The 18,401-nt window shown below is 35.3% G+C and overlaps 1 protein-coding gene across 11 annotated transcripts in view; it reads right to left on the bottom strand.

The window, feature by feature from the left end:
* The window catches only part of SLC16A7 (solute carrier family 16 member 7), a 166,035-nt gene that overhangs the window by 81,570 nt on the left and 66,064 nt on the right, over positions 1-18,401 (bottom strand). The window contains exon 1 of one of the 11 annotated variants that reach the window (XM_038549850.1): positions 5,181-5,203. The exons of 9 other annotated variants lie outside the window; for them this stretch is intronic. The gene's annotated coding sequence lies outside the window, so the exon portion shown is untranslated. Of the gene's footprint in view, positions 1-304; positions 327-5,180; positions 5,204-18,401 lie in introns of those variants that run through there. One more of the 11 variants, XM_038549854.1, reaches the window with a different exon arrangement.

Here is an 18,401-nt window from a genome sequence, read left to right as displayed (position 1 = left end):
TTTCCATTTCGTCTTCAACAATTTTCTGGTGTTTCTTTCTTTGCTCAATTTGAAAAGAAGGTAGTTAACTGGCATTAGGGAAGGGGTGTTTAAAAAAATTGCTGGATTTTTCTAGGAAGATTACAGGGCCAGAGAATATCTTTCTTACTTTTCTATTAAGAAGCCCATTTTTTAAAAAATCAAGTAAAGAAAAAAATCCATTAAGATCTCCTGATACCAACTATGAGATTCAAAAATACGCTAAAATCCCCTAGAAGTGTCTTTAAAATACAATACCACTAGGGGCAGGATAAAGAAATAGTACCAAAGCAAGGTGAATCAACCTTCAGGCCAGAGGCATGAAGTAACAGGGTCTTCCAATTTACGGAGATAAGCTCCCCTGGTCTACTGATTCCTCTGCCCACCAAGTGGCTGAAAGTCCCTAAGAAACATTGCTCTTTTTAGTATCTTGAACATATCTGTTTCCATCTATGACATACATCTTTGTTACCCAATGTCTTATCAGCATAGTCTGATGATGCTATAAGCCCTGCCCCCTGTCTCCCTTGAGTAATCACGTTTAGAGCATGGGGAAATGAAAGACAACCTAATGCCCAAACTTGGGAAGTGGATGAACGTATTACTGTCATTCAATTGATAGACTGTTATACATACATTAAATGAGAATTACGAAAATTGTGTAATAACATGGGAAATATTTATGATATAACGTTCAGAGAAAATACGGTGATATGTATGTGTATGATAGTAAAATTCAAAATATCTGACAAAAGAGATGCATTAAAAAAAAAAGAAAAAAAAAAAAAAAGCACAGACAGGGTGCCTGAGTGGTTCAGAAGGTTAAGCATCTGACTCTTGGTCACAGTTCAGGTTTTGGTCTCAGGGTCGTGAGTCTAAGCCCTCGTTGGGCTCCATGCTGGCCATGGAGCCTACTAAAAAAAATACATAGGTCATAGTCTTAAGGTGAGGTTTGTAGGAAAAAAAAAAAACATATATATATATATTTTTTAATTTAATTATACTAATTTGAAATAACTATTATTATAATATCTTAATATATAAAATGTTAGCTTAATCTTATACATTTAAGTATTTGCCCTAATTTTGAGGTTTATGTCTGCTTTAAAAAACAGGCTAATTTTAACTCATCTACAACCAATCCAAATATGATTATAGTAAGTAATACAGTGAAATTACAAGCTATATTTTTAAAGATCTTACCTCCATTTTTGTGTCCTTTTATCTTATTTTATATTGTTTTGTTTTTAGTTATACCTAAGTGAAATTAGGAAGCTTTTCTATAACTTGTAAAGAAGATACCCAGAGATGGTCTCCATGCATTGATTTAGATATAAATTACATTTGCTGATTACCAATTACCCATATAAATAACATTTACTGCTACCTCTTAAGTCACTGATTAAGACACCTGACACTTTGACATGTATTTTTTCTATTCTGTTTAGGAGCTATAGTCTCCATTTTGCAGATAATGAAACTGGAAATTCAATCCTGTTAAGTGTCTGGTTTTGAGTCTATCTGCAGCATTGGTTTCACCCTAGGACCAGGCTCTCATAGACTTAAGGACTGTACACTTCCTACCGTCTTGGTGTTACTCTGCAATCAGGAACTACTGGCAGTGTTCATATCACTGCTCTTCTCCCCCCTGCTATATTTGACCTGTTCCAATCCTTACGTTGCTTATAGTCACTTGCCTAGGTTCAGCTTGCCCATTTCAGCTATGTACTTCCCCCCAGAGACTTCAGTAGACATTCAATTGGTTGATAATTGCCAAAATAGGAAGAGGAAACAATAGCTAGATCCCACAGAAAATTACCATCCAGTGGATTTAGAAAAATAGTATCAGTAGTCAGGATTATAAAATTTAGAAAGGAAGTTCCTGTGGAACTCTCAGGAACCTAAAAAGGTTGTCAGATGCTTCTTCTACTATACATTTATGAATGAATTCAATTGACAATTTTATTTTTTATGCATAATTATCTGTCCTGGTCCACCCATCTTTGCCATGCTTCTCTGCAGACAAAATATATTCCCTTCCCACTAACTTAGGACATGCTTTGTCAATGGGATATAAATCAATCATGTTTGGACCATATCTGAGTCACCTTAAAATATATTTGAATGTTTTGACTCTATACCTATAATCCTTACATTTTAATATGAAAACAGGTCCCTAGATCCCTGAAAATGAGAGTATGTTTTGAAGGTCACCCAAGAGCCAACTAGAGCTATAATTGACCAAGTAGTATGAATGAATAAAAAATGATGTCTATTGTAAGCCTTAAGATATTAGAGCTGTTTGATAGAACAACAAAATCTGAGGTGGTGTATATAAAACAAAATCCTAAAATGTGTGGCATTGGCTTCAGGGATGGACAGATGGTCAAGAGGACTCTTAGAAGAAATTAGAAAAATGACAACTTATGTTAGGCAGAGAGGAAATATTTGATAAAACTATTTGTCTGTGATATCTTGGAAGGTGGAAAATGCACACAAAGCAGTTGGGGTTTTGAGACAAGAGATATGGATAAATGATGTTGGTAGAAAGAATAGGTTTTAATTAGCAATATTTAATAAGCACTAGCAGAGGCAATGAGGTCATAAAAGATCTGATCTGCTTGCAAGCAGGGATGAACTGGAAGAAGGGACAGCCCATGTATTAGAGGGACTTGCAGGATTGTAAGACACATTTTCCCCACCTTCAGCCTGATAAAAAGATTCTCAAATGAACACACTGTCACAGTGCAAAAACTGAATCAAAAAGTCACAAAAGCAAGGAAAGACCTAACCAAGGGTATAGCCTTAGTACTTTTTTCTTAAAATCTCTTACAGGGTTAAGTCGAACACCAGCAAATTCTTTCAGTTTAAGAAGCAGTTGGGAACAGGGGTGAAGAAATGAATAGTGCAGTCCCTGGAGGTCTAGTAAACTTAAATTGTCTATAATTAAGTGTATTTAGAGAGGCATATCTCACAAAGAACTGAGAGTGTTCTTATTTACACTAACTAGAATCAAATAATTAAAAAAAAATTTTAAGGGTTATATTCTAAAATGTACTGAGCCTGTATGGAAAGGAATAGTGTCTGTTGGACATGTAAAATGACCAAGTGATTAAAATGACTCATATACTCTGTATCTTGCTTTATGCGACATACAGAGATATAACACTGGAAAATTCAAATACATATATCACAATAAATGTCACTAAAGTATTGTCACCCTTTGAGCAAGTGACATTCACACTGGCTCTTAGTTTCCTTATTTGTAAAAAGACAGCAGGATTAGGCATTCTCTGAGGTCTCTTTCAGCTTCTATTTGATTCTATGACACTAAAATAGTACCATTTTATGGACTTTCTTAGCTTCCGAAATACAAATTTCTTTCCTTCTCTGGAAAAATGCTACTGCCATTCAAAAATAAGTAATGAAGAGATAGACATTATTTGAGCAAGTTTCCCAAGATTCTAAAAACTACGGGCTGAATGAGAAAAGTTCTTTTGAAAGAATCCTCCGAAGGAATTCCATTATGTAAGGGGACTGGGCAACATTCTTAAATGCAAGAGGCTCCTAAACGCCAAGTGTTAGTTCCTGAAATGGGCCGAGAATTTTATTCAGTTTCCATAAAAATTATTACCTAAGATCCTCAGAGGGCCTGGTATACGTTTGAATGGTTTTTCATTATCAAGATTAAAATAGTGGAGCATGTTTCCATGTTCCCGTAAAATCAGGACAATTTGGCTCAATGTTGTAAATAAATCACATGAAGATATTTTCCTACGAATGAAAGCAGCACCTTGCACATTAAAAGATCTTCAAAGTGTTTTAAAGAACTATGATATTTCAACTCATACACTATATATTTTTAGTTCCCATATTGGCCCAATTTACATATCCTAAAAAATTATAGTCTACAACTACCAAATGGAAATCATGTCATCATATTTTGTTCAGTAAAAATAACATGTTCAATAGAATTTTAAATAGTTGCTAAAGAGATCATTAATAATGCATAAGAATCGACTATTTACAAACACCAAAAGGTATTCCTCTTGTCCAACTTCTATATAAATTATATGACACTGACATCAGTGGGGACCATTAACTGGAGTCATTTCTTACAGGAGATCAATAAAACCTCACTGAAAAAGGAGGCAGGGCCGAAAGTGATTACTTTCATCCTGTTTTATGACATTCTCAAGATTCACTATGAAGATCTTCTCTAAGGAAGCCCCACTGGGAAGCTCCACAGAATTCCCAATCTCAAGCCCTTCTATGTAGCATCTGACGTTGTTGTTATGTGATCTGCACTGCACCCTGATAATGAAGTGGGAGCTGACTGGAACAAAAATGAACCCAAAGTTAAATATAACCTCGATGAGAGCTATAGGAGCCGCTGAAAATAAATCAATTGGTTCGATCCTGCTTGTCACTTCTGGAAGGTCACCAGAAAGAAGCATCATCCCCCAACGCAGAGAAAGGAAAACTGGCTCATTCCCTTTCTCCGCCTTACAGTGCTCGTCAAGACTGCGAATCCCACAGAAGCACAGAAACAAGCAAATGCAGTCCTCTGAGGATAGGTGACACACTTGCCCCCACACCAAGTTAGAAATAACGAAATTATTAGAACCCTTTTTGTCTTTGCACTTGGCATCTGTTTTTCCTTCCTTAGTTTTCTCCTAAAAGCCTGGAGGATTTCCTCTCTCAGGTTTCGCAGATACCTGGCCAGGGAAGATATAGATAATTCCAAATAATTTATTCCTAATTTAATTTCTCTACATTGTAATCATTGTATTAGTTTGGTTTCCAGCTCGCCCTCCTCTCCTAGATCCTGGCATCCAGCCATCCTCTCAGGCCAGAGATTGTCCTGCCTGCCTGGGTTCCATTCTGTTCCAGGCGATTTGCTCCTATTTGTTCTGACTTTGCTGGGCCAGGGAAGAGCTCTCACTTCCTTCACATTTCTTCCTGCTTCACCAGAGAGCCCTAAGCTTTTTTCCACTTCTTGTTTGCCAGCCCCACACATGCCAATCTGACTGACAGTAGGACAAGGAGCTGGGGTGGGAGCTGCGAGCTGCAATCATTTTTCATGAGAACTTTACAAACCTGGGAAGGGCAAAAAGGGGATTACCAAAAAAAAAAAAAAGAGGGGGAGGGGGATTACCTACCTTTTACCACTATTACAAACCTTTTCTTCCTATTCTGTGTGCAGAACAAAAACACAGCCTTCTTTCATCTCATGCTGATTCCTTTACTCATCATTGTTAATGAAGTCTCCGCCTTTCTAAAAGATTTGGCTCCAATAATTTTCACACTTTATTTTCAATTTTTAATATATTGTTTTTTTCTGGTTCTTTCCTCTGGCCCATAAAATGTGTTTATCTCCCAAAGCCTAAAAAGAATAGGAAAGCATGACCTCTCCAGTGTTGTTGTTGTTGTTTTTCCCCATGCCATGGTTACATTTCTCTCATCTTCACTTCAAAACTTCATGAAAGGGCCATCTTTCTTTATAACTCTACTTTCTCACCACCTAATCATAATTCCTTGCTTCGAACTTTTCACTAGCAAGTTTCACTGAGTTAATTTTCTCTTGAAAATGAGCCATGACTTCCTAATCTCCAAAACCACTGTGGCTCATTTCATATGTTCTATGGTTTTTAACAATATTTCATTGTACTTTGTACTAGAGACTTCACTATTTCACTATATCTCCTTCTATAGCTAGTTTTCCTCTTCATGTCCAACATATGTGGGTTCTCATAAAGGGCTATATTGCTGATTCTCTCTTCCCTTTCCTTACTCTCCATTATTATCTACCTCTATTATACAGTTACCATTTTTATATGTAGTGTGTTCCAATTCTCTATCCCTTATAGCATTGCTTTTTCTAAGTTATAATTCTTGTTTTTTTTTTTAAGATTTTATCTATTTGACAGAGAGAAAGAGAGAGGGGGAGAGAGAGAGAGTGCATGAGCAGGGACAGGGGCAAAGGAAGAGGGGGAAGCAGACTCCCCAGTGAGCAGGGAGCCCAACACGGGGCTCCACATCAGTACCCTGGGATCTTGACCTGAGTTGAAGGCAGACACTTAACTAACTGAGCCACCCAGGCGCCCCCTAATTTATAATTATTTCTTACTGCTTCCTACACATTTTCAGAAGGATAGCTCACTGAAATGTAAAATTCCCCTAAGTCTGTTAATGGTGATAACAGTCAGTTCCTATCCTGAACAAGTCCTGTCTTCTGCATACATAATTTTCTTTAATAGCTCTTGAATGCATCTTTCTTTCCATTTCTCTTTTGACCACCATGGTTCACATCCCTGTTCATCTCACATTATCCCCTAATGGACTGTCTCATCTTCAGTATCCTATGCTTGCCTCCCATACCTCTCCACACAGCCAGCCTCCCCGCACCCAGTAGGACTAATCTCCGAACAGTATCTTCAGATTGGGTTACTCTATCACTCAGACTTCAATGGCACTGCAGTCTTAAATTCAAGGCATTGCAAAATTTGACTGTCTTGCTCATTTTTACCATTCTCTGTCTTAAATTGCATAATATTCTATCAGGAAACACCTGTCCCACAGGATGTTTACAGACGTTATATGGATATAAATAATCAAGTAGATTTGAGGAATTCTCTGCTGAATGGTGGATTTATTTCACAGTTTCTCAAAGTCTTCACTATGTTAATATGTATTTCAATTTGCTTTAGTTACAGGACACAAAGCTCCCAGACTGTTTTTAGTGCAGAAAGTGTCCCCCCCCCCCCCCCCGGAAATCTACCATCCCTTCATTTGCCAACCCTCCTACATTGTCACATGAAGAAATAACACCCATCCTTCCGCACAAATAAATGATGCCTTTTAAATAAAATCATGAAAGTCCTTCTAATAATTTATGAGAAAGGAATATCTACCTTCTCTAAACTCTCAAATCTATTTGATTATAGCATACCATATTTTATTTTTGAAAATCTCATGTCTATCTCCCATCCTGGACTGTAAGTATCTTGAGACCATGAACCATGAATAAATCATATTTATAATCTCTAGAGTATCTACCACTGTAACCTCAGATTCAGTAAATAACTTCATTCCAGGATATATAAAACTTGACACTATTTTTATAGTGTTCGCCTTTAGAATGAAGAAATTTATGTACTTAGCAATAACATAATAATCTTAACGTGGCGTTTGTTGCTCATACAATCCTAAAATAGACATTGGGGCTAGATTCATTGTCTGCAGATAGTGACAAAATTTACTCAATAGATTTAGTTTAAATAGCTAAATTTATTTCAGTAAATGAAGTATACTATTCACACAGCACTAAATGATAGTAGGTAAATTTTGGTCTCACAGAAAACTTTCTAAAAGCCAGTCAAATTCCACTCAAACTACTTAGAATTTCCACTTTCCCCCATGTCCTTTGGGATCAAACATGTAAAATTCATTACCAAGGACCTTGGGGAATAAAGCTGCATCAAGGGATTTGTGGAGTCTCAGGACTATCTGGCTTTAAGCTGGTCCCTCTAAGTGATGGAAATAAATATACCTTTGAATCTAGCCCTATCTTGAGAGGAGTTCAGATTGACTAAGCCATGTTTTTCAGAGACCTTCAAAAAAATTACCTGAATGCCACTAATGCCACCTGTGCCTAGAGCTGACTCTCTCAAAGGAACTGGTAACAGAGATTCCCATTCAAATATGAGAATACCATAGGTTGAATCACTATTTGAAATATTGCATTCATTAATACTTGATCTTAAAAGGGGCTGCAAAATGAGAACCACTCTTCATCCCTCTTCATTCCCCACCATGCTTACACCTTTCTCTAATAAGTATGCATCTCTTGATAAACAGGGAGATTATTACAGCAGCTAATTTGGTTAGGAAAAAATGCTATCAACATTTTTTCTACAATTTTTGAAGCAGTTCTATTTTTAAGAAAATGTTTGCAATGAGCTTCTAGATTTAAAGGAGAACAGTGGTTTATACAGAGAATTGTTCTGATACAAGTAAAATGGAGGTTCCAAACTATGCCCAGAGGGCTAGTGAACTGAAGATGACTCTAGGAATCTATTTGCATGCATTGAAAACTTTGTTTCATTGTTGTTGTTCTTCTTTTGTCATCCTATATAACTACAGGCTGAGAGAAGAGTGCAGGGAGGCCTGAGGAGAGTTCATGAGAGAGTAAAATAAAACAGTAGACAAGATGGATGGCATGGTACCCATTTTGTCCAGTCTGCGAATTCTAAAGGACGGAGAGTTTATGGACAGAGGCTAAAGATACTGTTTTCCTCAAAGACCTTGAAGCTTTGTAGACACTGATGATTTAAGATTCAGAAGATAAAGTTTGGTATAGATTTGTATAGGGAGTATTTTTGCCATTACTGCCTGCATCGCAGCCTCAGGTCCTAGGTAATCAATTACTTTTGGAGCATCAGAAGATCAGGTCTTTCCATAGGCAATATTTTGTTTTTCTTGCTGCTGTTGTTTACACTGACAGCATTAACAATGGTAAGAAACAGTAGTGGACAGTTCATTTGATCCCTTTCTGACTTCATGTGATTCCCAGAAATATATCTGGTGGAAGACTTTTCAGAGGATTCAAGGTCCTGGTAAAAAAGCCAAGCATGAAGAGTCAGAAGAATTAGGATTATTAATATCAAATTGACTGCCTATTCAGTTAATATTCAACAAATATCAATTGAAAGCCTACTATGTACCAAGTGCAGTGGCTACACTGCTGAGCCAAATGAATTCCTACCCATGGACGTATAATTCAGTGGAGGAGAGGGGTCAAAAGAAAGTTAAAAATATGAACGAGGTAATTACATATTGATATCGTATACAAAGAAAATAAACAGGGTATTATGATAGAAATTCATCATTCAGGGGTGGGGTAAACAAAAAAAGATTTTGCAAATAAAGTATCCAGGGAAAGGAAAATGCGGAAGCATTTTTGTTTCACTTACTTCTAAAGAGTAGAAGCTGAAGAACCTTCTCTCCCTGACTTCCTCTCAATTCAAAACATAATAGCAATCAAGATAATTCATCCTCAGTCTAAGAGAAATAAGACTAGATATAATCCCTATGAAGTTCAAGTTGTCTTTCAAATCTGGTTAATCACTATCTGGAAAACATTTTATTGGAAAATGTCCCTCATTTTCTGTAACACTGAGCTCCAGGGCTCTTGGAAACTCTAAGGATTAGAGCAGCTTTCCACTTACCCCCTACTTAATTCTTTCTTGGCTATGGTCCCAGAGAGACTCAACCTGTTTTCTAATCTTTTGTCTGTTGCCTCTCTGTCCTTTCTAAGTTCTACTCTTGCAACCTGGCTGCAAAGTGGCATAGTTTCCCTAAAGCTTTCTTTTCTTGATGGTCTTAAAGTTAGACAGAAAACTCCCTTCTTTTTCAGGTTATTATGAATCATCACTGTGGAGAAACATATAGGGATAGTAAAAATGATAAATGCGGGTAAGTTCTACAGCTTACAGAGTATTAACTGTGCTGATCTTCAATTACAGATCTTGCCTCTCTCTGAATGATAATTAAAGTGGAGATGAATTTCTATCTTGAGTTCTTATTCTTAGGCCTTAAAAGCCTCTTCCTTTGATCTAATTCTGCCCTTATGACAAAATCAAGATAGAACATTGTGTTTTCATATCTTCTTATTTCCAGTGTTCATTCATTCATCCACTCAGCATTTACTGTTATCTCATTTTATGCCAGACATTAGGAATATAAAGATGACTAACACACAAAATATTGTCTCTGACCTATGAACTAACTCAGTGTAGGAGGTAAATTATGAAGTTGATGATTACAACATATTATGATAAACATCATTAAATAGATAAATTCAGATTTCTATGGAGAAAGACAAGAAAAACCAAGACAACATGGTGATGAGTTAAGGAAATATCTCAACTACTCAAGGGTATTTGAAGTCACAATGACCTGAGTGCACTGAGTCTTGAAATATGAATGAGATCCACTCTTGGGTTGGATTGGGACAAGGTGGGATTGGGAGTGGTAACAGATGTCAAGAAAATACATTAGTTAGTATGTCCTAGAAATAAGAGACAGCATGACATCATGATGATGTTAGAGAAAAATGAGGTGAAAGGGCATATAGTCTATTTATCTTAGAGTTTTGGAATTTACATTCTGTTTTTAGAGCAAGGGAATGATTTAGTTAGTTTGCATTTTAGAAAATAATCCTACAGATAGTATAGAGAAGAATATGTTTGAAGAAATGGTTTAACAAAGTAGCTAAATTCTATTGCAGTAATCTAAAAAAGACACGAGAAAGCAGTAGCCATGGAAACTGGAGGACAAATTTATTAAAAATAACAATAACCATAATAATTTAATGGATATACAATATTTAAAAAGTAAATTATGACATCAAAAACATAAAATATGAGAAGGGAAGTAAAAAGTAGAGTTCTTACATGTAATTGAAATTAAATTTCCATACAAACAAAAATAAAGGAAATTAGGGTGCTATGTTTAAAGCACTTAAAATAGACTTTAAGTCAAAGACTCTAAGCAGAGACAAAGAAAAAGTCATTATATAATGATAAAAGGCTCAATTCATCAAGAGGATATAACAATTTAAATATCTATGAAGACAAAAATGGAGCACCTAACTGTAGTTAGCAAATGCTAACAAATCTGAAAAGAAAAAAAAAAAAAAAACAACAGTACAATAATATTAGGGGATTTAAATACACAACTTTCAACAATAGATAGAATATCCTCACAGAAAATCAATCAGGAAACACTGGACTTGAAATATACTTTATTCCAATAGACCAAACAGTATATACAGAGCATTCCATCCAATGGCAACAGAATGTACATTCTTCTCAATTGCACACAGAACATTCGCTAGGTTATATCATACATTAGGTCACAAAGGAAATACAAGCAAACTTAGGATTTAAATCATACCAAGTATCTTTTCCACCATAATGGAATTAAACTAGAAATCAATAACTGAAAAAAAAAACCTGGAAAATTCACCCATGTACAAATTAAACAATATACTCCTGAATAACCAGCCAAAGAAGAAATCAAAATTATCTTGAAACAAAGCAAATGGAAACACAACATGGCAAAACTTATGGGAAGTAACAAAAGTAATTCTACAAAGGAAGTTTACAGTGATAAATCATTATATTAAGAGAAAAGAAATATCTCAAATAAACAAACTAACTTTGAACCTCAAGAAACTATAAAAAAGAACAAAATAAGGCCAAACTTAGCATAAGGTAAGAATTAACAAAGATTAGAGCAGAAATAAGATAAATAAAGACCAGAAAAAATTTGAAAAGATCAGTGAAACTAAGGGCTGGTTTATCTGAAAAGATAAACAAAATTGACAAATCTTCAGCTAGACTAAAAAAAGAATAGTCAAATAAATTAGATCAGAAATGAAAGAGGAAACGTTACCATTGATACCATGGAAATACAAAGGATCATAAGAGACCACTATGAAAAACTATATGCCAACAAATTGGATAACCTAGAAGAAATAGATACATTCAATAGAAACATACAATCTACTAGACTGAAACTCGAGGAAAGAGAAAATCTGAACAGACTAATAACAAGTAAGGTTATTGAATCAGTAATCAAAAACCTCTCAACAAAGAAAAGCCAGGACCAGATTATTTAATATTTAAATGTTCTAACAAATATTTAAAAAATAATTAATGCCAATCCTTCCCAATGCTTCCAAAATATTGAAAAAAAAAAAAAGAGGAATACTCTCAAACTTATTCTGAGACCAGCATCACCCTGATACCGAAATAAAATAAGGACACTATAAGAAAACAAAATTAAAGGCCAAATTCCCTGATGAACATAGATGCAGATATTCTCAACAAAACATTAGCAAACAAATTCAACAGCACATTAAAATCATCACACACCATGATCAAGTGAGATTTATCCCTAGAATGCAAAGATAGTTCAATATGCACAGATCAATAAATGTGATATACCACATAAATAGAATGATAGATAAAAATCATATGATCATCTCAATAGATGTAGAAAAAGCATTTAACAAAATTCAACATCTTTGCATGATAAAAACTCTCAAGAAATTAGATATAGAAGGAATGTACTTCAGCATAATAAGGGTCATATATGACAAGCCCAGAGCTAACATCATACTCAACAGGGGAAACTAAAAGCTTTTCCTATAAGATCATACCAGTAAGGCATACAAATGGTCCAAAGGTATATGAAAAGATGCTCACCATCACTAATCATCATGGTAACGCAAAACAAAACCACAATGAGATACCACCTCACACCTGTTAGAAGGGCTATTATTTTTATTATTTTTAGAAGGTTTTTTTAATTGAAGTATAATCAACATACAGTGTTATATTAGTTTTAAGTGATAAAGTAATGATTCAACAATTCTCTACTCAGAGCTCATTAAGATAAGTGTACTCTTAATCCCCTTTATGTTTCATCTATCCCCCCCATCCTCCCCTCTTGCAGTTGCCAATTTTTCCTCTGTTTTTTTTTTAAGATTTTTAAAATTTATTTATTCATGATAGACAGAGAGAGAGAGAGAAGCAGGCTCCATGCCAGGAGCCCAACGCAAGACTCAATCCCGGGACTCCAGGATCGCGCCCCGGGCCAAAGGCAGGTGCTAAACCACTGAGCCACCCAGGGATCCCCTTTTCCTCTGTTTTTAAGTCTGTTTTTTGTCTCCTTTTTCTTTGTTTGTTCATTTGTTTTTTTTTTTTTTCTTAAATTCCACATACGAGTCAAATCATAAGGTATTTGCCTTTCTCTGACTGATTTATTTCACTTAGCATTATACTCTCTAGGTCCATCTATGTAGTTGCAAATGGCAGGATCTCATTCTTTTTTTTTTTCTAAGTAATATTCCAGTGTGTGTTTGTGTGTGTGTGTGTGTGTATCTTTATCTATTCATCTATGGATGAACACTTGGTTGCTTCCGTATCTTGGCTATTGTAAATAATGGTGCAATACACATAAAGGTGCTTACAGATTGCCAATAGACACACGAAAAGATGTTCACCATCATTAATCAACAGGGAAATGCAAACCAAAACCACAATGAAATAGCACCTTACACCTGTCACGGTGGCTAAAATGAAAAGCAAAAGAAACAAGTTTTGGGAGAATATAAAGAAAAAAAAAACCTTCCTGCACTGTTGGCAGGAATGCACACTGGTATAGCCATGATGGAAAGAGTATAGAGGTTCCTCAAAAAATTAAAGATAGAATCACCATAGGATCCAGTAATTCTACTAGTGGGTATTTACCCAAAGGAAACAAACAAAAAACAGTAATTCAGAGGATATATTCACCTTTATGTTTATTGAAGAATTATTTATAATAGCCAAGATATAAGAAGCCCATTATTAACAAGACAAATGATAACAAATGTTAGCAAAGATGCAGAGAAAAGGACACTTACGCACTGTTGGTAAGAATTTAAATTAATAAAGTCACTATGGGAAAGAGGAAGGAGATTCCTAAAAATTTAAAAATAGAATTATTCTAAGATTCAGTAGTGCCAATTCTGGGTATATATCCAAAGGAAATAAAATCACTAACTCAAGGACGTATCTGCACCCTCATGTGCATTGCAGCATTATTCACAGTAGCCGGGACATAGAAACAAACTGTTTGTTGAAATGTTCTAAGTATTTGAATCGATAAAGAAAATGTGAGATTTTCATATATAATGTGTACACACACACACACACACACAAAAATATACACATACATGCAATGGAATACTATTTAGTCATTAAAAAAGAAGGAAAGTCTGCCATTTATGACAACATGGATGGGCTTTGAGGGCATTATGGTAAATGGAATAAATCAGACAGAAAAAGAGACACTGTATGATCTCACATATGTAGAATCTAAAAATATTGAACTCATAGACACGGAGAATAGAATAGTGGCTGCTAAAGGTTAAGGAGTGGGGGAATTGGGGAGACGTTACCTAAGAGTACTAACATCTAGTGCTAAGTAAGTTCTGAGGACCTAATATATAGCACAGTGACTATAGTTGGCAAAACTTCATTACATACTTCAGAGTTACTAAGAGAATAGATCTTAAATACTCTCTTAAATACAAAATAAAAACAGTAACTATATAAGGTGATGGAAGTGTAAACTACCCCCAGGGTGGTAATCATTTTACCATATGTAAATGTATCAAACCATCACATCATATATTTTACATTTATACAATATTATACTTCAGTAAAGCTGAGAAACACACACACAAAAGCAGTGGATCAATACAGAGTTTAGAATGACAGCTACCTCTGAGGTGCCCGGATGGCTCAACGGACTAAGCAGTTAAGTGGTCCAGTCCTGATTTTGGCTCAGGTCGTGATCTCAAGGTCGCGAGATGGACCCCCACCTCAGGCTCCACATTGGGTGTGGAGTCTGCTTAAGATTCTCTCCCCGCCCTTTCCCTCTCTCTCTCTTAAAAAAAACAATTTAGGACAACAGTTCCTTCCTTTGGGAGCAAGTTAGGGATGAAAGAGGAGAGGAACAGTCATTTCAAGGGATGTTTCTAATAAATTCTTCAGTTGAATGGTAGGTTTCTGGATATTTGTTATATTAATATGCATTCTAATTTATGTATGTTACTTAAAACATTTTGTATTTATCAAATATGTTTTTGTGATAGATAAAATACATAATAATAGTAATGTTATTTTATCTTCTTGGTAGGTGAAAATACTGTAGGAAGGAATTGTATATTATTTTCTTTCCCTCTATTTCCTGCATTTTGTTTCCTTTTCAAGGTGACATACTTTAATTCTTTAAAAAAATAAATTTATAATGTTATAATAGTTGAAAATACTCCTGAGAAGAAAGAGAAAAGTGATTTCTTAGTTTTCTGTTTTCCAGAAATTATAAGCTCCATTAGTGAGGGCTGTACCTAATTGTGTATGATTGTTTTTCAAGTACATTTGCTGTGCTCAAATAGATAATTGAAACAAAAATCCAATAATTAGTAAATGGATTTTGATATAAGAATTAGGCTTATTGTTAGGCACAAATTAAAAAAAAAATGTATCAGGAGCTACTTGACATCAAAAAAGAAAAGAGCAGGACCATATCAGCATACTTAGAAACACACTGCAACTATACATTTTAAAAATAAAGTTTTAATTTAAAATGTTTAGTTTATTCAAAATGCACATGTCCTCAATATAAAAGAAATTGAATTTTTTTATCCAATTAGTGAAAGCACATAGTCAAAATACCAAAAAATGAGGTAAATTGTTTTTTACTAGAAGCGTAATAAATCAGAAGCAAACTCCGTCAAATGTTAGTCATTGAGAACATCAATCTGTACAATGACTCTACTGTCAACTTCAGGTTTGAGGCTTAATCATTTCAGAAGCAAGAAAGCCATGAGTCATATTTTACCCAAGAGACACTTGAGAACACATATTCATGCTGTTACCCTCATAAATTTCTTGAGAATTTGCCTCAAGGTCAATTGGCAATGAAATAATAGAAATGTTAAATTTTGAACAGATTATGTGAAGGTGGATTTAATGAATATGTAGCCTGCACTGTCATTTGGTCTCATATACATATCCATTGGCAAATATGAGGCAGCCTGCAAAACTAGTAAAACACACAATAGTCCTGAAGTACTCTTAAGTAAGTGCATGACATATAAGCACCAAATAATATCAGTATATCTGATTCCAAATCATTTTTTTTAAAGGTTAGCCTTTGGAGTTTAAAAAAAATGTTGTATATCCAAAGAAGCATCATTCATTAGTTCATGATACCTACCTAAATTTTATTATATCATGCATCATATTTATTTAAATACCATGATGCAAAAATGGTAAAAATGCAAAATTGCCTAGAAGTTATTCCCCTCCCTGCATCTACCTCTCAAAATAGTTCTCTTTCATATTTACTTTGGACCTGGCCATGTGACTTACTGTGCGTGTAGTAGTCGGTGCAGGCTATCCTAACAAAATACCATAGACTGGGGGGCTTAAACAGCAGAAAGTAGTTTTTTCACACTCTGGAGGCTGGACATCCAAGATCAAGGTGCCAGCATGGCTGCATTCTGGTGAAAACCTTTTTCCTGACGCGCAGAAAGCCACCTTCTGCGGGCTCACATGGCTTTTTCTTAATGCACATGTGCAGACAGAGAGATATCAAGCTTTGTGGTATGTCTTCACACTAGGGCAACAATTCCATCAGACCTTGTCCCTACTCTCCTAACCTAGTTACCTCCCAAAGGCCCCATCTCCAAATACCATTACATTGAGGGGTAGGACTTCAATGGATTTGGGGTGGAGACCCAAACACTCAGTCTGTAACACTGGCCGATGCAATAATAGCAAATAAGAAACAAGTGGGTATTTAAAAGCCATTTGTGCATTTGATAACCTCTCTTGGGAGCCCTGCCATCACTACCCAACCCAAGCTGGCCTGCTGCTACAAAGGAACATGTGGCTTTGTTCCATCATTGTTCTTGCTGATCCAGACTAGCTCGGTCATGAGTAAAATAACCTTAGAGCTGAGGATTAGTCTCACCACTCTCTGAGGCAATTATAATCACAGATTACTACCACTCTCCACACCTCATTGGGCCTTTCAAATATTAACTTAGTATTGTGACTTAGGCCCACATATTCCTCCTTGGACACTGTGATATTCATTAATGATCATCTTAAACAGTTCTACCACCAGAGTTCTGCAAAAGAAGCTTCCTTTAGTCTAGCATTTGATTCACAAATATTTATCTAACAACTCCTACAAGGAAAGAGTTCAATAGACTAAAATTAGAGGCACAACAATGGGGCAAGACACAGCTCATGCATTCACAAAGTATGTAATTCTTTGGGAGACATCAACAAGAAAAGGTGGCAAATTACAATACTCTTGTGGTAGCTTTTCTCAACTGCAATGATCTGAACCAGCAAATACAGAAATGACTTGAGTGACTATTTCCTCAATGGTCCCAAATATCTTACATAAACATTATACACCTCAATACAAAGGAGGTATGTTAATTCAGTCCATTCTAAGACTCATGGCATTAAGTTGTAATCAAACTCTAGTTGGGAAAAAAGTCTATGGTAATAAATGGCTAATAGCCATTGTATTAGGAAGTATAATCAAATCAGCCTGAGGAGATTATAAATGTATTTTTCTTGAGTCTTTATTGGTGAACATGAGTACTTAAGTGAAAAGAAAAGAGAAAAATAATCCAAAAAGAATATTTTGGGGGTGCTTGGCTGGCATAGTCAGCAGAGCAGACAGTCTTGATCTCAGGGTTGCAAATTCAAGCCCCATGTTGGGCATAGAGCCTGTTTAAAAAGAATAAAGTAAAAAGAAAAAAAAAGAATATTTTGTACAAGTTTTTGGTAAGAGAGATGCTAGTACACTGGAGAACTGATAAATCTGGCTCCCTCTTTCTGATAGTTAGCCAAAGATGCCCCAGAAAATGTCAGAGCAAAGTCCAACAGAGACTAAAGTCACTTGGAAGAAGTAATAGACATCATGAAAAACACAGTTTCATCTTTATAAAGTGTTTCCAATATTAAATTCAGTGTTATAAGAAATAGATGTTATGATTTTTTCATTGTTGCTGACTTATGTCCTTCTAGGCTGTATTAGACAGTTATTTACTATTTCCATGATTTTAACCTACATTAAGGAGAAAAATGTATTAACTAAATATTGATATAAATTGTCTTCCTGCTAAAAATTACAAAGGACTATCAGTAGACAATAAAAACCCCATATTCACTGGCAACTTGTCTAGTCCATAAGAAACTGCATCCCTTTACTGAATTAGGTTTAATTTTGTTCAACATCCTGGGATTCTTATCTTCCATATTTATTCCATGTTGATGACATGGTCTTACTAGAATATTTCAGAAGTAGCCTAAAGAAACAACTGAATCTATTTGCCAACTACTGTCAAAAAGAATAGCTCAGTATTAATTTTGCTAAACCTAACTCATCATTTTTGGTAGATATTCTTCTACATCCAGATATAAAATGCTAAATATTCTATCCAACAGGTTAGCTTCATTATACGTGACACTGTGATGTAGAAAAATCATCCTGACATGCTTATTACATCACTCCAAATTCTAAATTTTTTAAGAGCCTTGTAAGTTATTTTATGATAGAGGTGATAGAAACTTCCTGACTACAAAAAGTCAGGATCAACTCTTTTATGCTTTAGAGTCCAGAATTCTGCAGCTTTATTAAAGCTTTGGTTCAAATAGCTGACTAGATCCAAAACTGCATTTGAATTAAAGTTCTTGGACTACTATAAAGTACTCTTGCAGAACCATATTGGTATA

The sequence above is a fragment of the Canis lupus genome, chromosome 10 (assembly GCF_011100685.1).
Source record: "Canis lupus familiaris isolate Mischka breed German Shepherd chromosome 10, alternate assembly UU_Cfam_GSD_1.0, whole genome shotgun sequence".
NCBI classification, from domain to species: Eukaryota; Metazoa; Chordata; class Mammalia; order Carnivora; family Canidae; genus Canis; species Canis lupus.
This window is presented reverse-complemented; position numbering and strand designations above follow the sequence as displayed.